This window comes from Hyposmocoma kahamanoa, unplaced genomic scaffold (assembly GCF_003589595.1).
Source record: "Hyposmocoma kahamanoa isolate Upper Pololo Valley unplaced genomic scaffold, ASM358959v1 63, whole genome shotgun sequence".
Classification (NCBI taxonomy): Eukaryota; Metazoa; Arthropoda; class Insecta; order Lepidoptera; family Cosmopterigidae; genus Hyposmocoma; species Hyposmocoma kahamanoa.
In genome coordinates, this window is record NW_020653851.1 from 12,896,675 (window position 1) to 12,918,253 (window position 21,579).

General features: G+C 34.0%; 1 protein-coding gene across 1 annotated transcript in view; it reads right to left on the reverse strand.

The window, feature by feature from the left end:
• LOC113230314 (protein windpipe) overlaps positions 1-21,579 on the reverse strand; it is a 53,124-nt gene that overhangs the window by 8,975 nt on the left and 22,570 nt on the right. The window contains exon 2 of the mRNA XM_026464190.1: positions 15,154-15,201. The gene's annotated coding sequence lies outside the window, so the exon portion shown is untranslated. The remainder of the gene's footprint in view (positions 1-15,153; positions 15,202-21,579) is intronic.

Consider the following 21,579-nt stretch of genomic DNA (forward strand, 5'->3'; position numbering starts at 1 on the left):
ACATGACCAAATGTACATGTTTGTTAATGAACAAAACATACCTGAATTAATTTACTGAATATTCAGCTTATATAGGTACTATTGTATCGAGAAGAAAATCTTTGACTTAAAATCTTAAAATGATAAACCAATCGAATATGTCCGATACTAAATCTAAGATTTATAAAAAGAACTTTAACTTCGATTTAAGCAAGTAATTAAATTAAACTTTGAGTTTGCTTTATCATTTCTTGGTCAAATTTAGACAAAGTTCGTTTTGTAAATACGAAAAACTTGCTTAGCTCACCGTCTTTGCTTAGCCAAAGTCAAAGTTCGTTTTATAAATCTCAGCATAAATCTAGCTCTACAAATAACAAAATAAAGTTGATAATCCAATTATAGCATGTTTTTCTACAAAAAAAAAGACAATCGCGATCATCATGCTTTAGAAAGAAAGGTATCACGTGTAAAAGGGTCTGTGTGTAATATGGACAACGAACATCACAAGGTCGGCCGTGGGTCATTAACGCATGGGCGCGTCTTATTTACTTCATTAGACAACTAATTTTATACTATCATGCTCTCAATGCCAACGGGCCAAGAAACACTAAACTTACATTTATAATTAGGCTGTAAACGAGAGTGACGAAATTACAGGACTTGCGAGTACGTAGATGTTTCAGAATCTCAATAAAAACAAACAAATAAAATAATTTCTTTTTTTGCATTGCATTATAGTAAGTGATTAGTAGTAGTCAGATGGTGGTATGCTTATTTTTTTATTATACTATAATTTTGTTGCTAGCTAACATGAAATGCGATTTTGTATCGGCGAAGACCCGCGACACCGGTATTGACGTAATTATTGAGTGATTCTCATTTTCATCGAAACCCAGCTACATATCATCTCACCAAAGAAAAATTACCATATTTAAATAGGATTGACGGTGAATAAGCTACAAAGCTACTGATTCATTAACACAAACCCTCCGCATCAAACGTTTACCTTTTTTATATTAGAAGGTAACATAAGTTATTTGAAGACGTCACACCATTCCGCCAGCACTATATTTAAAAGAAGAAAAATATATACTTTAGAAGTTATGTCCATACTTCGATAGCAATTCACGGGAAACATCCGAATGTTTGACCACCAGTAAGTAATTAGGCAACTTTTCTAGGTAGAGATTATTATTATATTTTTTTCATAGTGTATAAATCTTTAATTAAAAAAGTCACAGAAAATTAATGCAATTAAAGATTTACCACTACAAACCAAAAACAGATCGATTCTTGAAACTGCACGTACAAATAAGCAAACTGTTCTTTGAACTAATAGTGATGAACATTTCAAGAATAAACAATCGCTTGGTGGAACCGGGGCTCGCCTCGACACGTAAAACAAAGGCAATATGCTCATAACACTGCACAAATACTCTTTCAAACGGACACAGTTATTCTAAACAACTCGAATTTCACTAAAGTCAATTTCCACCGAACTCCACTCGGGTAAGACATTATTTGCGGTACCAAGGTGAGGGCGACATTGTCTCCCGTGTCTGGACACCGTCCAACTGATACGATTTTTAATATACTCGGCAATTTGTCTCAGTCGCAGGTCACGATAGATTTGTGATGAGACTGCAATGTAACTTTAGCACTGCTACAAATAAAGCCGCTATTTTAGTACAATTTCCTGTTTATATTTATCTCCCTGTACGCACTCAAATTACCCTATAACCGCCAATCCCTCGTCGTTTTATTAGAATAAGTTTACGAAGTGTTGGAATATTTTGATCTCTAAGGCCCCGTGTATATCAAATCTACATAATACGTGAAGTGATTCACACCCAGACAATATTATTCCTATGATCACGTAAATGTCCTGTGTACATTATAATGAAAATATCGGATCCAACTTTAGTGCTGTATATTCTATTCGACAATATTACAGAAAAATACGTTTTTCTTACGAAAGCAAGCACTCGCTTGTGCTTGAAGCATGTAATTATGTTTGGTACATTCTGATGTACATTGGGCGTTCAGCGCTTTCCCATTTTAGTTTTTTGAGCCTTGGGAGGTTAGGACCAATTATTATTATCACGCTGTTGTTAAGATCGACTGAAACGAAAAGATCTTTCCAAAGAAGGCGCAATAAGCCTCATATACATTGCGATTTAACAACACAAGGACTATGAATATTGGAAATTAAATTGTAATTTTAGGTCTGAATCGTGTATATCAATAAGTTATTTCAAATGAACTCTCTATGTAATCATCTTATGTGTATTTTACATAATTGTGTATATTATTATATGTGTGTATATTTACGTTAAATATTTTATGTGTTTGTAATACTTATGCAAGTGTCGGTTTCTTTTTTATTTATTTTTTATTTACATGCTAAGTTTATTATTTTTCTCCCTCATTTTTACTTACGCAGTGTAACCCGCTTATGATCTTTGGTCTCACTGCCTTGGGTTGACTGGAAGAGATCTCTTTGAGAGATAAGTCCACCTTTCCTCACTTTTCCTATAATAAATTTTTCTGATGTATTTTTTGGTGTAATAAAAAATATATGATTACATATAAACCAAAGTTCCGGGTTTTTCACAGGTACCGTAGTCACGACTGACTGTCAGCCGTTTATATCCGAAAAAATAGTTTCAATACCAATAACTCAAACTTACGAAGACGAATTGAATAATTGGTGAAAAACCCAGAAACAATTTCTCAAATAAACTTACAGCTATGCACTCGCATTTTATTCGACGAAACATTACACAAGAGGAATTATACCAGAGAAAATACATCTTACCGAGTGGTCCATCTACGACCTTATTGCTAATTCAAGTCTCTATTATTCATTCAATATCAAACGACAACGGAGGGCGCAGAGTGCGTCAAGCTACAAACACGTCAAAGAATTTTTTGCAAACCAAAACTAGACAAACAACATGGTAAACTTGTTGACGAATTTTATGACGTTATTATATTATGGGAAGTTCTAATCATCAATAAATAAGCAAATGTACTTATATTCATTCGTTTAAGGTTCGCGATTTTTTTCTTGACTTATATAACTAGTACGACAAAAAGTATAAGTTATTGTGTCTCATAGCATAGGTATCGTGATAGGTTTTTAAAATAATGTTATTTAGCTGTTAGATTCACACATTACACACCGTTTATATAAAATCACGCAAAATGTTTGTTTTAATTTATTTGCTATATATTTAAAAATATATACATAATATAAAAATTTGTTTCGTAAACCAGAATTAGTAACCTATGGATTTATTCTTACCAGAACAATATTGTATTTTTAGGATGTTTTTATACTAGTATTATAGAATATTTTATAAGAGAAATATTTTATTATTATATATTTATTATTATTATCATCGTATTTATTTTAAACTCTCGCCTCTCCCAAGGCCTAAAATTATTATTATTATTATATAAATATTTTGTAATACAATTATATAATAGATTCGTCACACGCAAAACAAGTCGCGATGTAAGTACATTACCACGACACGCAAAATCATAATGAGTGCAAAGGTAAATTTGTCTGTATCCATAAAACTTTATTAGCTGAGCAACTTTATTCTAGTCGTGGATAAAAATTGGGTATTATCGAATTATTACAACAAGTTTTTTTCGATTATGAAATGATGCGTATGTTATGTACCCATATGATTAAAAAGTGAGTAATATATTGCAGTTCCACTCATATGTTTTTTTAACAAAATTCCGGTTGATATTCAAAATTTGTTATTTACGAGGTTTGAAAGGAAAACTTTACACTAATGCTAACATAACAATTTTTACGTACTTGTAACGACCTATTTAGCTCTTGCAGGTTGTATCGATCTATGAGTTTTTAAATAAATATGGTGAATGATAAACGAGAACAAGTGTTTATTTACAAAGAGCTACCCCTAAAGTTCTCATTCAAAGAAACTCACTCTTCTCAAGTGAATCCGCCTTACGAATGTGCAGCAGAGTTTAATCAAACTGAGTTACCTATGAAATATTATTTGAGTTTGGTATTGTTATTAGATTTATGTATTTCTGCCGTCAAGCAGTAATAGGAGTATTATCGTCCCGGCTTTGAAGGGTAAGTGCTGGTGAAATTACAGGCACATGGGACTTGTCAATTTATATCTCAGGGCGACGGACACAATGGCGTGCCCTGGGTGGATCTGAGTGGCACTGCAAGTGCAATGGACGTTTTTGCGACATTTTTGCTTAGCACTTCCATGAAGATAGACGTCGTTAATCAATAGATGGCGCTGGCATCTCCTTTTTATTGGCCATGCAATTTTTAAATAATTTGTAAGAACCCGAAATATATTTCACAAAGGCAGCGATTTACTTAAAAACAAGTTTAAAAATAAATCATGAACTTAGTAACTCAGCACAAAGAATTACCTTAAAAATATGTTTATGTACAGGGAATAATCTCAGTACAGAGTACTAAAAACCGACCTCAAAAGTACGCGGAATTACATATAATGACCAAGTTTTATTGAAATCGGTTACCGGAAAGTGCGGAAACCCGGATTCATCCTCTAGTTCACCACTATAAGGGACTTGACACATTGGAATAGCAAAATCAACCATTAAAAGAATTGCTCCTTATAATAAAATTTAGGCACTATTTATGAAAATGATGAAAATCGGTTCACAAATAACTTTTTATCGCATACATACAAAAAAAACACAGTCGAATTGAGAACCATCTCCTTTTTTTGAAGTCGGTTAAAAATACTTCTCACGTGTTCCTTACCACCAGGCGCACGACTTATCCGTCCTGTCACTTAATGTCATAAAAAAATAGGTATTTATATGCACTACCAAACCTAATAAATTAGAATACAATAGAAAGTATATGAGATAATTTAAAAGATACGTATAAAATACTAGAAATAATTTACTACACAGCAAATATTATTAAACATCTATAACACATGTATCTATGTAGCTACCCTAGTTTTGCTGCAAAGACTCTGAATCAAACTCTTTAGTTAAAAAATGCGGGTATCATTGTTAACCGAATCTTTTGATCACGTTACCCGTAGCAACTGAATCAATGGAACAGCTGTCCCGGATCGGTGCCAACACGGTTGACATGCATGAGACGAAAGTTCTTCACACAAACGTGCATCTGTATATATCGTTGCTTTAGTTGTATGAGAAATCGGTAACATTAATTTTGAATGAGTTTAGTAGGTGCAAAGAGTGTTGTGCTGGTTGCAAATTGAATAAGTAGGTGAAATATCTGACAAGCACATTGACTTATCAAAACATTACATATTATAACGAAAGATAACATACACGCACACACGCATTGTATCGTAAGCAATACGATCCTTATATTTTTAATCTTAATATATCAATATTTTCTCTTTTACTGACTAGCAAGATTTAAGGTTTATTATGTGAAGAGTATTTTGACGAATTTTCAATTAGAACATGGAAATATCATGATGACAAGATAGAATTTTGTTGTCAATGTAAATTGCAAATTATAATCATCTTCATCGACTTGTTACCTAATTCGTTTAAAAAGATAATATTAACAAAAGGAGTCTGAGAAATAATCTCTTTTGACTATTTTCAATTCGAAACTAATACTGGCCACTCGTTGTTTATTCTTTTTTTTTTTAATTACTGACACTCCTTTGTTTATTATGTTTCGCTTTGTATGGACAAAGTGACGGAAAAAAGAAAATGTTTCAAAATGTAGAACAATTATTTTTTGAACTTCTAACAAAAGAGAGATTTCAAAGAGATTAAGAGCATTTGTTATCACAATTCTTATGTCCATAGCAGGTAGCCACGGCGGCAGTCTGTTATTTCATATTTATGTAAATAACTTTTCTGCCGCATCTCGTACAGTACAGTTGTGTGTGAGAAGTTATCAATTACATCTTTATACGAACACTTACACGTACTTCACTGTCACAGAGCAATCATGCATTTATGTTACAGCAATAAGGCCCAAGTCTATGTTTCTAATATAGACAATGCCAATGTAAATACATTGTCCACTTTTGCTTATAATTCAATACACTATTTTTATAGCTATGTCGCGAATAATCAACACGTTATATTGACTTATTGATAACGTAGTTATTACGACAAGATTACCTGTGAAAATTTGTCATGACGCCGTATTACTTTTAATTATATTTACTGCCTCCGTGGCCGAATGGTTACCATACCGGATTGCCACGCAGAGGTCCCAGGTTAGATACCCCGGGCCGGGAGATATGTTTGTATGGCCTACATTTATTTCTCTCGTGAGTTTGGATGTAATTTGTGGTTGTCTATGTGTGTAGATATATAGTGTATAGCACCTGCGACACAGGGTTTCCCTAGTGCGGGGTGTTGAGTGTGTGCGTATTATTATAATAAAAAAAATCATTGAACAAGAACTTAATTTTTTGATCTGTTCTGTTTTTATTCTATTTTTTGTTTCTTTAATTTTTTTTTTTCAGAAAATTCAGGTTCTGGGATTCAAATTTTGTTTCTTTGAAGCATAACATTAGTAAGTAAATATGGCTGTTTATAAAAATAACAGAAAATATAAAGTTGGCGCAGTGTTCGTTGGAAGTATCGACATAGGGATAATTGAGAATTTACATCATTCAAATTACGACATAGTGACAATTTTGTTGCCACGGTATAATAATATACACATAACTAATAGGATCGATCTGCTCCATTGTTCTCTGAACGAATTCACAAAGGTAGGTAGCACTTTATATTTTATGTAACATTTAGTAATTGTGCTGGACTATTGCATTGGGTGAATAACGTGTAATAATAGAGAAGAAGAGAAGTTTTGGAAGTAAATAAATAAATAAATCTCATCGTATTAACGAAAAGCAATTAAAAACACTATTTATTGTCAGATTAATTTTATTGAATATTCGATGTTTTTACTAGCATTAGTGTAATTATTTTTAGTGAAAATACTTGTATTATTACATTTTATTTATACAAATATCAAAAAACACAACAAAAAATCTTGGAATGGAATTTATCTAGTTGCTGATATTTGTATTGAATTTAAACTGTTTGTGCCGTCAACGCCATCTGTGAGAAACTTATGAACATTTGTTGTTGTTTTTAAACAGTACTAAGGCCAAATTTTTTATTATAATCAAAATAATGTAATGAATCTTATTTAAAATCGTCAAAAAAAAAACAACGTCATAAAACTTAATAATTTGTTCGCGCATACCATTAAAGGTAACTTCAAGTGCTAATGCGTATGTATGTTTACCGGTGACATAAATAAGGTCACGGTCAGGGTTAAATCAGCACATTTTTCTCTCCTTCCTTTTAAAAGTTGTAACGTTTAAATATCATTTAAATATCTTAAGAAAAAAGGTCGAACTATATGCATTCATCGGTTTTTGTAGAGAGGGCGAAAACGCCATTTCGAAAACTTTTTCAGAGGAACGTTACCTGAAAAATTTTAAACTTCTCTTTCTTTAAAACTTAAACTTAATTGAATTTTAAAACAGGACGTAAATATTTTAAAACTGTCGTCAAAACCTGCACAAAACTTTCGAAAATGATGTTTTCGCCCTTTTTACAAGACACCGATGAATTATACAGAAATGCTGTAAAGCTATTTTAAAGGTTTCTCTAAGAATTAAACATACATAATGAGCAACAATTTTATTCGTTTATGAAGCCCTAAAACTTAATTAGTATTAAACCTGTACTGTATTATGGGACCTTTACGTCTTAATAAACAACCTAATCAACATTACTGTGTCTCTCTTGCGTTATTATTATTAGTAGTAATAATAACGCACACACTCATAGCCCCGCACTAGGGAAACCCTGTATCGCGGGTACCATGGACACACACAGATAACTAAAAACTCACGAGGGAAATAAATGTAGGCCATACAAATACTTTTCCCGGCCCGGGAATCGTCAAGCATGGTAAACGTTCGGCCACAGAGGTACATGGTAGGTAGGTGCCTGACTAGATCTTCGTCAAAAAATATCTTGAAATTTTTTTTTAAACTTACACATAAGGTGAAGAAGATAATATACGTATTATGGAGTTAAGCAGCGGTATAAAACGCAGATAGGTACATTGTGCATAATTAAGATTTATCACGACAGGAAACATAAGAAACTTGATATCGATTAACCTACAATTTGCTTACCTACGTCAATTGTCAATTAGCGGTTCTATGTCAAGAACTTCTCATAAATCTACGTATTTTTTTTATATTACCAAGTGATAGGACGAACAAGTCGTGCGCCTGGTGGTAAGCGACACGCCTATCCATAACAGTTGCAGTGCCATTGTAATTTGAAGTAACAAGAATAATTAACTGACTTCAAAAAAGGAGGAAGTTCTCAATTTGACTGTATGTATATATTTATGTTATGTTACGCGATAACTCCTTGCCCCTCGGATCTTTTCTATTTAAAGCTCTGAGTGTCACTGCAACTGCTATGGACAGGCGAGTCGCTTTCCACCAGGTGCACGACTTGTTCGTCCAGTCTTTTGGTGTCATAAAAAAAATTGCCACCCTTAGAGGTAGAATTATTTTTTTTGTTTAAATGGGAACAATACTGAGGTACCCTTTTTAAAACAATAAAGAATCATCAAAATCGGTTCACAAATGAGTTATCGTGTAACATACATAAAAAACAATACAGTCCATTTGAGAACGACTTCCTTTTTTTGAAGTTGGTTAAAAATTAAAACGCAATATTCTATAGAGATTTGGTTCGGAACTAGGTTAGCTTTGCGTTTGTTCCAAGTGTTCTATTGGCACACATGATGTGACATGAATACGAGATGACGATTTCCCCTATATATCGTAGTACTTCATGGAGATAAGCCATTCTACCTATTAAACGAGATTTGTAATTTTGAAGATCTTTTTTTTTGTAGGAAAGAGGGTACCTCAGAAGTGGTTCCATTAAAATTTGAAAAAAATGTTTCACCTCTAAGGATGGCAAACTAGGGGATGAATGACTTTTGAGATCGCTTTTTTTAGTACGTACTGAGATTATACCAGAGTAACGAAATTCACTCCGGGCACTACAGAGAACATTCAGATCAGAACCAATTTAGAAAAGCTTATTTCTCAAATTGGTTCTAAAGAAAATCGAACCTGGGTCCAAGGTTCACACACCATTGAGCTACCGAGGTTGTCTAAATTTTTCGTAGCAGTATGTCTTCACATTAAATTTCGTAAGTGCGTGCATAGGTGAGCGAGTAAAAGAGCTGTGTCATATAAATAGATAAACAAACAGGCAGATTTTGTTTATTTAGATAGTAACAGACGGGACGAACAAGTCATGGGCCTGGTGGTAAGCTACATACTCCTGTCCATAGCAGGTACAGTGCTGCTCAGAACTTTAAATCGTAAAGATCTGAGAGGCATTGCCACGTTACACCCGTCACCCTGAGATATAAGTTGACAAGTCCCATGAGCTTGTAATTTCACCAGCACACTTACCCTTCAAAACTTTTACCTTTACCGAAATAGATCAGGTAGCAGTACTTGTCTGGTTGAACTCTTTTACAAGGAGCTCTTCTGCTACTCCTCTGTATAGATGGAATCTTATCCATCTTATCTTGGCAAAATGAAACAATCCATCAATCTGGGAGTGTCGAAGTTATTGTCATATTGTCATCACAACTGTATTACAAATATTATCATTCAATTCATAAATGTTTATACAACATCTAGAATATTGTTGAACATTCTTTGGCTTTTTCTCATATTGGTATCGTATTTGTTTTTTCTTGACTTAAATTGTTCTTTATGAAACTGTTTCACCTCAATTCTATCGGATAACAGTAGACCAGATACGATATCATCAAATTCAAAAAAGTTAGGCTATGCCGTCAGCAACGTAACCTACGTTTAGATCTATATTCGAAAAAAATTACAAAACCAATTCTACTCAGACGTTAGGAGTTAATTCATCTTTATCATCATGATCTTGGTATATAAAGGTGCAAAAAAAATGAGCAGGTTCTCAGTTCGACTTTTTTCTTTTGTGTGTATGTTACACGATTACTCCGTCATTTGTGAATCGATGTCGATGATTCTCCTTTTGTTGGAAAGGGGATACCTCACTAGTAGTACTGTTCAAATTTAAAGAAAATATTCCACCAGTAAGAGTGGTAAATTAGGGGATGAACTCGGTTCATTGGATTTCGGTAACCGATTTCAATAAAACTTAGCAAATAGAAGATGTGACTCTACAAATTTTTAAGGTCTGTTTTTTTTTATAAAAAAGTTATCATTATTGCCAAGTTGCTGCTTATTATGTAAATTAATGCTTTCAAAAAGTATATATCTCTATATATAACTTTTCACAACTGCCTAAAACAAGTTTTTATTGTATGTTTCAAAAGAAAACCCAAAACAACTACATGTAACACCAGCTATTTTCATACACAAACTTTTTAACACTAGCTAACCTAACGGTTGATTGTGTGTTGTTTTGTTTATAATCCATAATATTGAATATAGAAAATAATAACACCCAATTATTCATACTTTCCCCCTTACCTACGTGTGAGGTATTTTATTAAAACAATTAATGATGAACTATATAAGTCATCTGCTCATCAGTTACCACACGCCTCGGTTGCGACCTTAAATTGTCACGATGTTGACAACTGTTGATAAGGATTAATACTCATATTATTTATAATATTTTAGTCACAAATTAAAAACAAGTTATTATCTTGCACATAGCACATATATTGATTATATTCGATATACTCCTGAACCGTAAAGAGCGTTTAAATTGATAATCATCATCCAAAACCAGAAACTTTATAAACTTATTTAAAAATCTTCGTTGGGAAATTGTACGTAGAACAAAATTGTAGATACCTAATTTATACACCTAATTTATATGTGAGTAGGTCTCAGAATGAATCTGGACAAAACTAAAGTTAAGTTCAACGCACATGTGACCCCGGGACCCGTAACCGTAAGTGGGGCTACTCTTGAGGTTGTGGACAATTACCATAATATTAACCTTAGAGCTAAGTCCAAACTCATGGTACCACGATTTCGTTTAACCAAGGTAAACAACTCTTTTATGGGAAACTGTATACGTTTTTACAATAAGATTCCGGAGTATATATTAAGTTTATCATTTCCTAAGTTTAAAAACTACATTATAAATATTTTGATCGAAAAATCATATTACAAAATTGAAGACTACGTGTTAGATAAAGATGTATGGAAAGACGACATGGCTCCAGAATCCACTCAAATTTGATTCAAAGTGTATTCCATAGCATTTAAGTTTATTTAAAAAAAAATCCCTAGAGTTTCTTGCTCGTTCTTCTCAGGGAGGTCAGCGTAGTGAACGAGCAGTGGCTTAAATGTGACGTTTTCAAGTGTAAATTTATTTTACCTATGGAATAAATAATCTTTGACTTTGACGTCTACCTTGGCCAAAATATCCAGCTTGGCAAGCACAACTTCGAGAAGGAAGCCGACAGGTGAATTCGTTTGGGCTGAGCGACATTTGGGAAGCTTAGCCACATCTTCAGGTCGTCAATCCCACAAAGTCTAAAAACTAAGGCAAGTAACCAGGCGTTCTACTAGTTATGTCCTACGCAGCTGAGACGTGGACATTAAGGTCGCTCAGCGTGCGATGGAGCGAGCTACGCTTGGGGTTTCTCTGATGGACCGAATCCCTAACGAGGTCATTCGTCAGAGAACTAAAGTGACCGACATAGCTCGCAAAACCAGTAAGCTGAAGAGGCAGTAGGCCGGGCATGTCTGCAGGAGGTTTGATCGCCAATGAAGCAGACTTGTTCTGGAATGGCCACCACGTCAAGTGTGGGACGCCCTGAGGCAAGATGTACAGACGACCTGAGCAAGTTGGCCGGCTGTAGCTGAATGCGGGCAGCACAAGACCGGGAAAGTTGGCGTGCTCTTAGGCTTATGTCCAGCAGTGGATGCGTGTAAGCTGATGATGAATTTATATACCTACAATTTATACATATGTGAAATTAAAGGCAAAGTTTCCTCACACCGCAATAAAAAGAAAAATGCGTATAACAACGGTCGCTTTAATAAGTCACTTGTTTTATTTATTTCTTGACTCTACTTAAGCACCCAATTTAAGTATAAAATATATAAAAGATTCTCGTTAATTCATAGCTAAAATGAAACTGCGAATAAAACCAAAGTTTATGTGGATCACAATTTTGATGACGTTTTTGCTGTTTGTGTTCTTAACTAAATGTACAATGATGTAATGCTACACTCATAGCATATTTGCCGTTTTTTTTTTCAGCATAGCAGCTATTGGAATTTATTAGAACTCTCGTATCTGTTAGATAAGATATTGGTAATCTCCATGATGTCATCGTATTGTGAATGTCCTGCTTGAGAAATTTGCACAAGATACCAAGCTATCTCAAATATAGGCAAATGACTATTGCTCTTAGCAATATATAAATTTGAAGTCAAGCTACATGAAATAACACCTTCATCCAAATCACAAATCAAACTAAAAGTTATACCACAAACAATTACGTTATTGCCACACCTGAAAACTATTTGTACTTGGGAACACCAAAGAAATGATTAAGCATGAAAATAACGCATGTATTTTAATACTTAAGATAATTACCATCGCATTAGCCCAATTATAATTGCATAATGGCATTGTCCTTCAGAATAAGCGGTACAAATGAATCATAACAGAGGAATCGAATTATCGAGGCATTATTTGGGTCGAGTTTGGTTAATAAGATCCCTAGACGAGTTAGCTGAGTTTTCTGGTAATTAATATTTATTTGCAAGTACTAATGGTGAATGAGGAAAAAAATAGCACATTTCGGAGTAATTTATTATGCTTGATAGCTTTCAAGGAAGCGATAACCACTGAACATAAGGTATCTGCAGTGTCAATTAGGTTATTGACTAAAGTTACATAATTAGTTTTTTACCGACTTCAATTCGACAATAGTAGCTTTTTGGTTTTTTTTTGTGTGTATGTTACGCGATGACTCCGGCATTTGGGAACCTACTTTGTCAATTCTTTTTTGTTGGAAAGACAGTAACTCAGTATTGGTCCCATTTAAATTTTGAGAAAATAGTGTACCTATAAAGGGATGAATCCGGTTTCGCGCACTTTCCTTTAACCGATTGCAATAAAACTTGGCAATTAGGTGTAATTCCAATAAAAAAGCCGATAAGCAAATTTTGAGGTCATTTTTTTTTTCAATAAAAAGAAAATTATCATTGCCGTGTTCTCGTGCAAAATTTATTTATTTAACATTTAAAGATGTACGAAACGGATAACCTTGAAAGTGTCACCATTGTTACGTATGTAAAATATCGAATTACTTGCTACTTGATATTCTGTAAGTACGAACTTACATGCAACGTATCAGTCTGAAATAAGACACTAATTTTATTTGACACTGCCATGCTAAGCTCATTTTAATGTTATGTAGCAATTATTCAACTTGTCTATCCACAAAATTTAAATGTCAAGATTACACTGTAACTTGTTAATATAAGAATGAAACAACAGCAAAAGGTATTTTATTAAACTAGGCAGTTACAAAGGAAACTGCTATCAATCCACCTTAATTGCCTGCAATTGAAGATCGATATTGTGGTACAATTTTAATTAAAAACAATTACCCTAGTCGTTGCTCAACGGCGATAGCGAGTGGAACATGTGTACGAAAAGCGTTTCGTTTATTTGATTATTTTTGAAAGAGAATGGATATTTAGGAAAGAAAATGGATTCATCCTTTGATGCAATTACATTGTCATCATTTCCTAACAATTAAGTACAAAATTTACTACTTGGGTGTACTTTAGAATTTGATATTGACGCAGACAATGGAGAACTTTGGACTCCATTGTAACAATACGTCCAAACGCACGTATGTGTGACGTAAGAGCTGCCGGACTTCAAGTCTCAAAACAAAGCAAATGCCCTATTCATTTTAATGTCGATGACATATTGAATGTGGATCCAGAGCGGGTAACGAACACAATACCAACGTAGGTTCGTTTATTAGTTGATGACAAATTGACATTTGTACCAATAATAAATTATTTTGATAACCGTGGCACACATATTGATTGATGTCAAAATTAATGTTACTTAATTTAACACAGATAATATCTAATAACCACGGAAGTGTGTTAATAACGTAATAAAAAAATGTTACCTATTTAAGAACAGAACGACGATTTTATCCCAATTTAAAGCTTTAATGTATTTATTCAAGAAATGAAACAAAAAAAAAATACGTTAACAATTTATAATCCACAAATTGTTTGGTCTCAAACTAGGGAATTCCCTGTACTATGAGTATCACAGCACCGGAATTCACTCTACGACACTTCTCAGAACACCCAGTCCAGAACCAGTTTAGACCAAGAATCGAACCCGCCACACCCTGCATCCAGCGACCACAATATAAACCAGCCAGAGCCAGATAAGAACTTTGATAGATAACAATTCTGGCAGTGCTACCATTTGGGCTAAATATTACCAACTTGGTTCACTTATTCGGTCGATTACTTTAAAGTTTTACAAGGAGTAACAATATGACCCTGCACAGTTTAAAAGATATGATAGTGATCAATCCTTCCCCTGTGTTAAATGTAGTTAATTGAATTCAGAAATGCAAGCAGCTTCCCTGCTAACTAACCTTGTAACCAAGTTACTAAGACGATTCATTTTGAACTTATAATTTTTAATAAGTGTGTAATATTCATAGATTTCACAGACGCCACTACGGCTAAAAAGTCGTGAAATATCAAAATCAAAGATTTTTGGTTTGTTTGTTTTTGGTTTTTAACGACAGCAGTGTTAACACATAAAAAAATTTCGTAAGGCCTACCGGTTCGTTCTGTAAATAAGTTGGGAGACTGTCAGCCACGGTATGCCGAAGGCGCTGGTTCTAATCCAACTGGATCGAAAGCGGTTTTCACTAGCGGAGCAATTTCAAAAAAATTTAATATCAGTAGTAAAACATCGTGATATCCAATAAACTTAATATTACAAGGTATATAATATGTTAATTTGCTTTGATAAGTGCAGCAAAAATATGGTTTATAAAACGAATATTATCTTCACAAGCTATTAACTAAAATGTTTGCTTACTTTAGGAGTTCAGACGGTAACAAGTGAGACATCCCAGCTCTTGCACTTCTGAAACAAAAAAATAAACAGTTTGAACACTCGTGAGCTAAGCTAAATGTGCAAAAAATTATAGAAATCACTCTATTACGCAGCTGCAAACTATTCCAATAATAACCGTGATTCAAAATTGAAATTCATTGAATCTCGACACACATTACGCGATTAAAATTTCAACAATCCAGTCCCTTGTGAACAGCTGTTATAATGCAACCAGCTATTATTAAGTGCAGGTAAAATATCAGGCGATCCCAAAAAAATGTTGTTTTCCTATTTTTAGGTAACGGTCTCCGTTGTAGAGTCGCGTTTGAATGATTCAAATTTGATTACAACATCAACATGAAAAAAATTACAGAATTGCAGAAGTAATTGAATCAATCAGAAGTAATCAGGAATATGGAGTTAACCTCAATAAATGTCACAATGCATTAGGTACGTTGTTCGTCTATGGCCACGTGTTAGGTTTGAGGACGACGGGGGTGAGGGAATGTATTGAAAACATACATACGTCCTAAGTTTCTGTAGTGACAGATAAGATCAATACCATAGAAAAAAATTGAAGACGTAATGGGCGTACTTAAAAAAATATCGATTTAACACTATTGTCAACAAAAACTATGATGTGGGCTTACATTTTTCAGTAGCCTGTTTTTACATATTTTCTTTATAAATCAGTCAATAATAAAGCAATTAAGACAATTTATTATCATTTGAATAGATCAAAAACCTCGATCAGATCAGACAATCGCAATTATCACAGGACTAATAAAATATATGCGTAATCGTAGAGTGCTATTTTGTCCTCAACATCAGGGCACAGGTTATCGTGTAAAGATTGCACAGACTTTATTGCCTGCATGTTATGGCCATCCGCCGGCGGAGTGCCACAGGGACTTCACTTAGGCCCATTGTTGTAAATTGTAGTTCTATTTCATAGAAGAATATAACGACCCTCATTGTGTCTCTTACATAAAAGTGCCTCCGCTTCCTCTAAGATAAATAGCTCTTGTTTGTAATAAGATAGCATAAGTGTAGCAAATTGATAAATAGGACATTAACTTTCACGCTCCCGTATAATCAGACAATAAACAGCGGCTGTAATACGACGCGAAGTAGTATTAGGAATGCTGGTAACATTTTAGTTTGTACAGGAAGTGGTATGTTCGATAGTAATTTAATGAATCCGTAATGTTTATCTGTATACATTTATGTAGATGCGAACAGAACCCCAATTGTGATAATTTTCTTAGTCATTGTAATCTTATGGAGACTCCACCGAGGTGATATTGCAATTATGATAATATTGTTGTCATTCTGCTAAAATCTACTTGCAATCAGTGGAATGGTAGTGATGACTGATGATATTCAATAATTAACAATCGATGTTGCCTTACAATAACTACCATGGAAACAGCTGTGCATATCTTAATTTTTATTTCGTTTAAGCAGCAGTTTAGTCTTCAAATTATTGTAATTTTTCTTGTAAAGTAGATTACGTAGTATTTAATAGAATAATAGATCGAAGGCTAGTCACAGACAAGCCATTATTCTTAAGTTTTAGTAGAATACCAACTGTACAAAATCCCAGTGACAACCTATCGACAGACAACTGAGATGATTAAAGGTCCTGGTGTAATGTCCATATTTAGTAGGTTACCGGACTTGGATGGATATTTGGATATGCATAGGTAATAACATATATATCATGTTTATCACTCGTCTTACGCTAGTAATTCACGTTATCATGTAAATCAGGTCAAGACTCTTTAAGATCATATATTGATATAGCTTCAATGTCATTTCGGTTTTTCTGTATTTCTCAGATTGACATTAATATGCACAAGACCGGTTCTCGTGAATTTTTATATGACGTAAACATCGTAGACATATAACACGTTATATTAGCCGTTATACCGAAGTTATAAGTCTGACTATAAGCGGATGTGACACTTGCGGATTGATGAACATTTTGATATAGCCACAAATTAATGTGTAGCCGTTCAATCAACTAATCGATGTCGTTATCGCGAAATGTTTTTCAAGGATGTACTACATGATACAACCGTTATCATTGTTGAGAAATTATTTGACACAATAAGTTCTAAAAATTAATTCACATCCCGAATTTTGTACACAATGTGGAATACTAATTGAAGCCATGTCACTTTATTTTATTTCAGCATGTCAAGTCTTTTTACGCAAGCGGTTCAAGGCTAAGAAGTTCACTGTCTATCGGATCAGATTGTTGACTAAGCTGTGGTTACATTATATTTAGTTAGTCACAACCTATTAGGAGTGCTGACTTCACCTGTCTAAGCAAACTGATAACGCCCCGTTTCACACATTTTACTCGTTGTACATACAACCATTCAGCACTTACATATAAAATAACGACGAAAATAGAAATCATCCAAAACGTCGCTGAAAGCTCAATAACGCATTGTACCACTGAAAAAATTGATTAGCATACATATTATAAATAATAATTATAATTATTATATTATATACAACAAAACTGCTTCTGTGGCCGAACTGTTGACATGCTGGTCCGCCACGATGAGGTCGCGGGTTCGATTCGGACCTCGTCAAATATATGTATGGCCTACATTTATTTCTCTCGTGAGTTTGGGTGTAATTTGTGGTTGTCTGTGTGTGTGTTCATGGCACCCGAGATACAGGGTTTTCCTAGTGCTGGGCTATGACTGTGGGCGTTATTAGTGTGTGAGATATTATTTTTATCTCTTAACTACATTAGTATTATTCTTATCCTTACTAATGAGAGCATTCCTATAAAGCTCAGTCCTTTGTCGTTTTTATGGATGTGCTTCGGTTACACTAGAGTTTATTTGAAACGAATGTAACTGTAGCCTAAATGCGCAATGCGCGTAACAATAACAGGTACAATAAAATTTGGCATATCAAAAAAACTAGTTTTTATATAACTGCTTGCACCCGCGGTTAAAGTAACGGTAACAAAACCGCTGCAAATACCGTACGGGATGTAAACCGAAAATGGTTTGCTGCAGCATGGCATTGCCAAATTGGGATTTTGCTTATCTACCGGCAATAGAAATTTACTCGGGACGTTTCAGGATATCGTATCTAAGGGAGCCACAAATGAGTCGAATGCCAGTAGAAATTTATGTCAAATTTCGCACATTATTGAAAAGGCGCAGACGTTTAAACGTATCGCAACAGCACTATTAGACTCCTAAGATGTAATTGTATATTTGTGAGTTATGACGATTGTGCAATAATTAAGGTTCCTTTTTTTTACTGCATATTTCATATTTTATTTAGCTCAAGATCGGGATGCGTGGAGGGATCAGGAGGAGGCCTTTGTCCAGCAGTGGGATACATCAGGCTAACTGTAATGTAATGTAATTTTAATATTATAATAGCTTCCTTTACATTTCCTTGTATTAGATTACATTATAATGAAGATAAATTTATCTTTATCTTCAAGTAGTTTAAAAAAGGCTACTGCGACCTAGTAGGTATAATATATTAATTAAACATTAAACAACTTATTGTCTAAGGCAAAATTTAATGAAATTGGACCATCTGTGCCTCTGTGCATTTTCTTTGGCCGTACCGGATTAGTAGATTTCGCCAAGAATAAAAAAAATATTTGGTATTTTAAAAACTTCACAATGTAATCTTGGCATAAAAAAATCTTTTTATACTTCATCTAAAAATATCCTTCAATAGCGGTATTGCCTTCAATATCAATTTAAAATTAATGTTCAAACGGAACTCATAGAAAACACAAAACAAAAAATGTAAATAGTTGTTACTCTATACTTTTGAGGTATCAGCACAGTGGAACATAAATCTCCGAAAAACCTTGTACATTCTTGATGATTATTACATCACAAGTGGATAAAAAAGATAAAATTGGTTAGATGGCAACACCATCTGTTCGTGACTACCGTAATTTCGTATCCACTTTACGACAAGGCTGCAAAATAGACATAAGACACAAATACAAAAAGTTTAATGAGGTACAAGAAGCATACGAGATAAGTAAATAAAACATTTCTTCAAAGCTAAAAGACGTCGAAGATTACTCAGCTCGTCCTGGCCAAGGAGGTCGTGTACATTATGCAAAAGAAGGGTTTACTGATCGCAGAGATAAACATGCGTGATGTAATACTTTTACAAAGACGTAAAAGGATGGAGACTTACCATAAATCTACATGATCAGCATACAAAACAAGACATCTCAATAAAATGACTTTGAGGTTTTAAAGATTGCTTTAGGGGTGTACTGATATAAATGTCATAAAGAGGTTATGACTCCTACTTTGCATAAACTGACAATGACAGACAGTATGATCGTATGGTCAGCGAGTAGACACAGCTGAGTGAAAGTACCTACTGGTAGATTAACAAATAATTAACTGTGGGTGGAATTTTGCAACACCGTCTGTTACAGATCATGCCGATGTCAATCGGAAGCAAATTAATTCTCAGATCATTAATTGAACGTCAGATTTTACTACTCATTAACAAAGACAAATGGCATCGCGTGAAATTAAGGAGCTCTTGCAAAAACTAAACACGGCGAAGACCATTAAATGAACAAGATTATATTTGTTTCAATACATCTCAGTTATGACAAAAATTTTAAACGTAATTAAGCAAATACGAAGTTCCGTTTTCGTAATTCATCTTCCTCTAGTTAGATAGCATGGCGTCAAAAAAACATACACTGCATTTTCATGAAAATCGACTAGTAATTATCCAAATATAGTTACTTATATTAAATAGCTATTATGTATTTACCTACATTCCATTTTCGGCCATTACTTTTAAAATTTGTTTGCATGTTTTCCCTACAATCTTCGCAGGTATACAAAGAATCTATTAAATCTCATATTAAGTCATGCATTCAGTTTTTTGTGGACAAAAATTTCTCTTTGAATATTTTTTTCTGGAGTTCCTTATTTACTTCTCACCTTTTCATGCAAGTTTCTCACGTGATGACTACACATACAAATAATTTCGTTTAGGTACTTTAATTCTGAAAATGTAATTTACCACTAAGCAAAACTGTAAGTATGGCAAAATTATATTTTTCATATCCTAAATGATACTTATTCAAGACATCAGCAAGGTAATATTAACACATAACATAACAGTTACTACATATATTGCATGCTGCTTTTGTTAAAGCTAAACAGATAAACAGGTCCGTAAGAGGTAATTAAGATTTATTGAGGTTTGCTTATGCGATGGTACGAAAAAAGTAAGAATGCAGTCGACTTTTTTTATAGCTACAGAGTCGGTGTGGCTAAATGGGAGTTGCCGTAACGCTAATTGTATAAGACATGTTGAGTTAACGCAAGTCAACGAGATGAACAAAAAACATGTTATAATAATAGCCGACCTATTTTGAACATGGAATAGTCGTGCCAAATAAAAAAAAAAACATTTGCGGTTGTGTGCAATTATGCGTTAGTGCGTAAATTGTGAGCAAGTATGTGTAATTTCATCTGGCTTACACTCATTAGTTTACAACGCAACTTGTCTGCGGGCTATCGTGGGAACTTTACTAAGTAACATCATCTGTGTTAGTGCGAAACGCTTCATTTCCAAAGAAAGATTCATTTATCTTTTTCTTTCTGAAGTGATCACGTTAAAGTGTCAAGTTCTCGATGCTCTAAATTTGGGTAAGTATTTTAAGGATTGTCAGCGTCCGTGATGCCCAAATAAACGGTGCGTTTGGTTTTAACCTCCGTGAAACCTGTCCTCCCCTAATGGCTATTAATAGGCACAACATTCCATCTTTAATCCTATAATGTTTATCTATTGTAATCAAAGTGAAGTCAAATCCTTTTGGGTACAAATTGAAAATTCTTTCCAACTAATGGACTAAAATCTTTTTTTAAGGTTTTAGTGGCAATGTTCTATAAGTATGAGTGAAATATAATAATAAAAAATACAACGAGCTGATAGCAATGTTTGTTGAAACACAGTTATTGAAGTGACGCGATTGCCTTGTTGACATACTATTCGAGATTCTGACCAACGGCCAAGGTACGATTCCAATAGCCCTGCTCTTTCAACTTATGCATTTCAAATTATTGTTCTCCGTCGTCAGACTGTATACGCTGGCACTAATCATTGCCGACCTCGCCACTAATACTCAAGCTAATCCTTAAACAATTATCCTTGTGTAATTTTATCTTGTTATAAAATCAGGATGTGTCCAATAAGAGCAGACGACTGTTGTGATACATAGTTTTATACAAACGCTTATATCACCTGAGTCAAGAGTTTTTTAGTCCTGGTAGGCGTGTTGATTCATTTATTTGGTAACACTTTCACGGAGTCAATTACACCGGCACCCACAGATGCTGGCTGTAGTCCATAAAATGCTCGAAA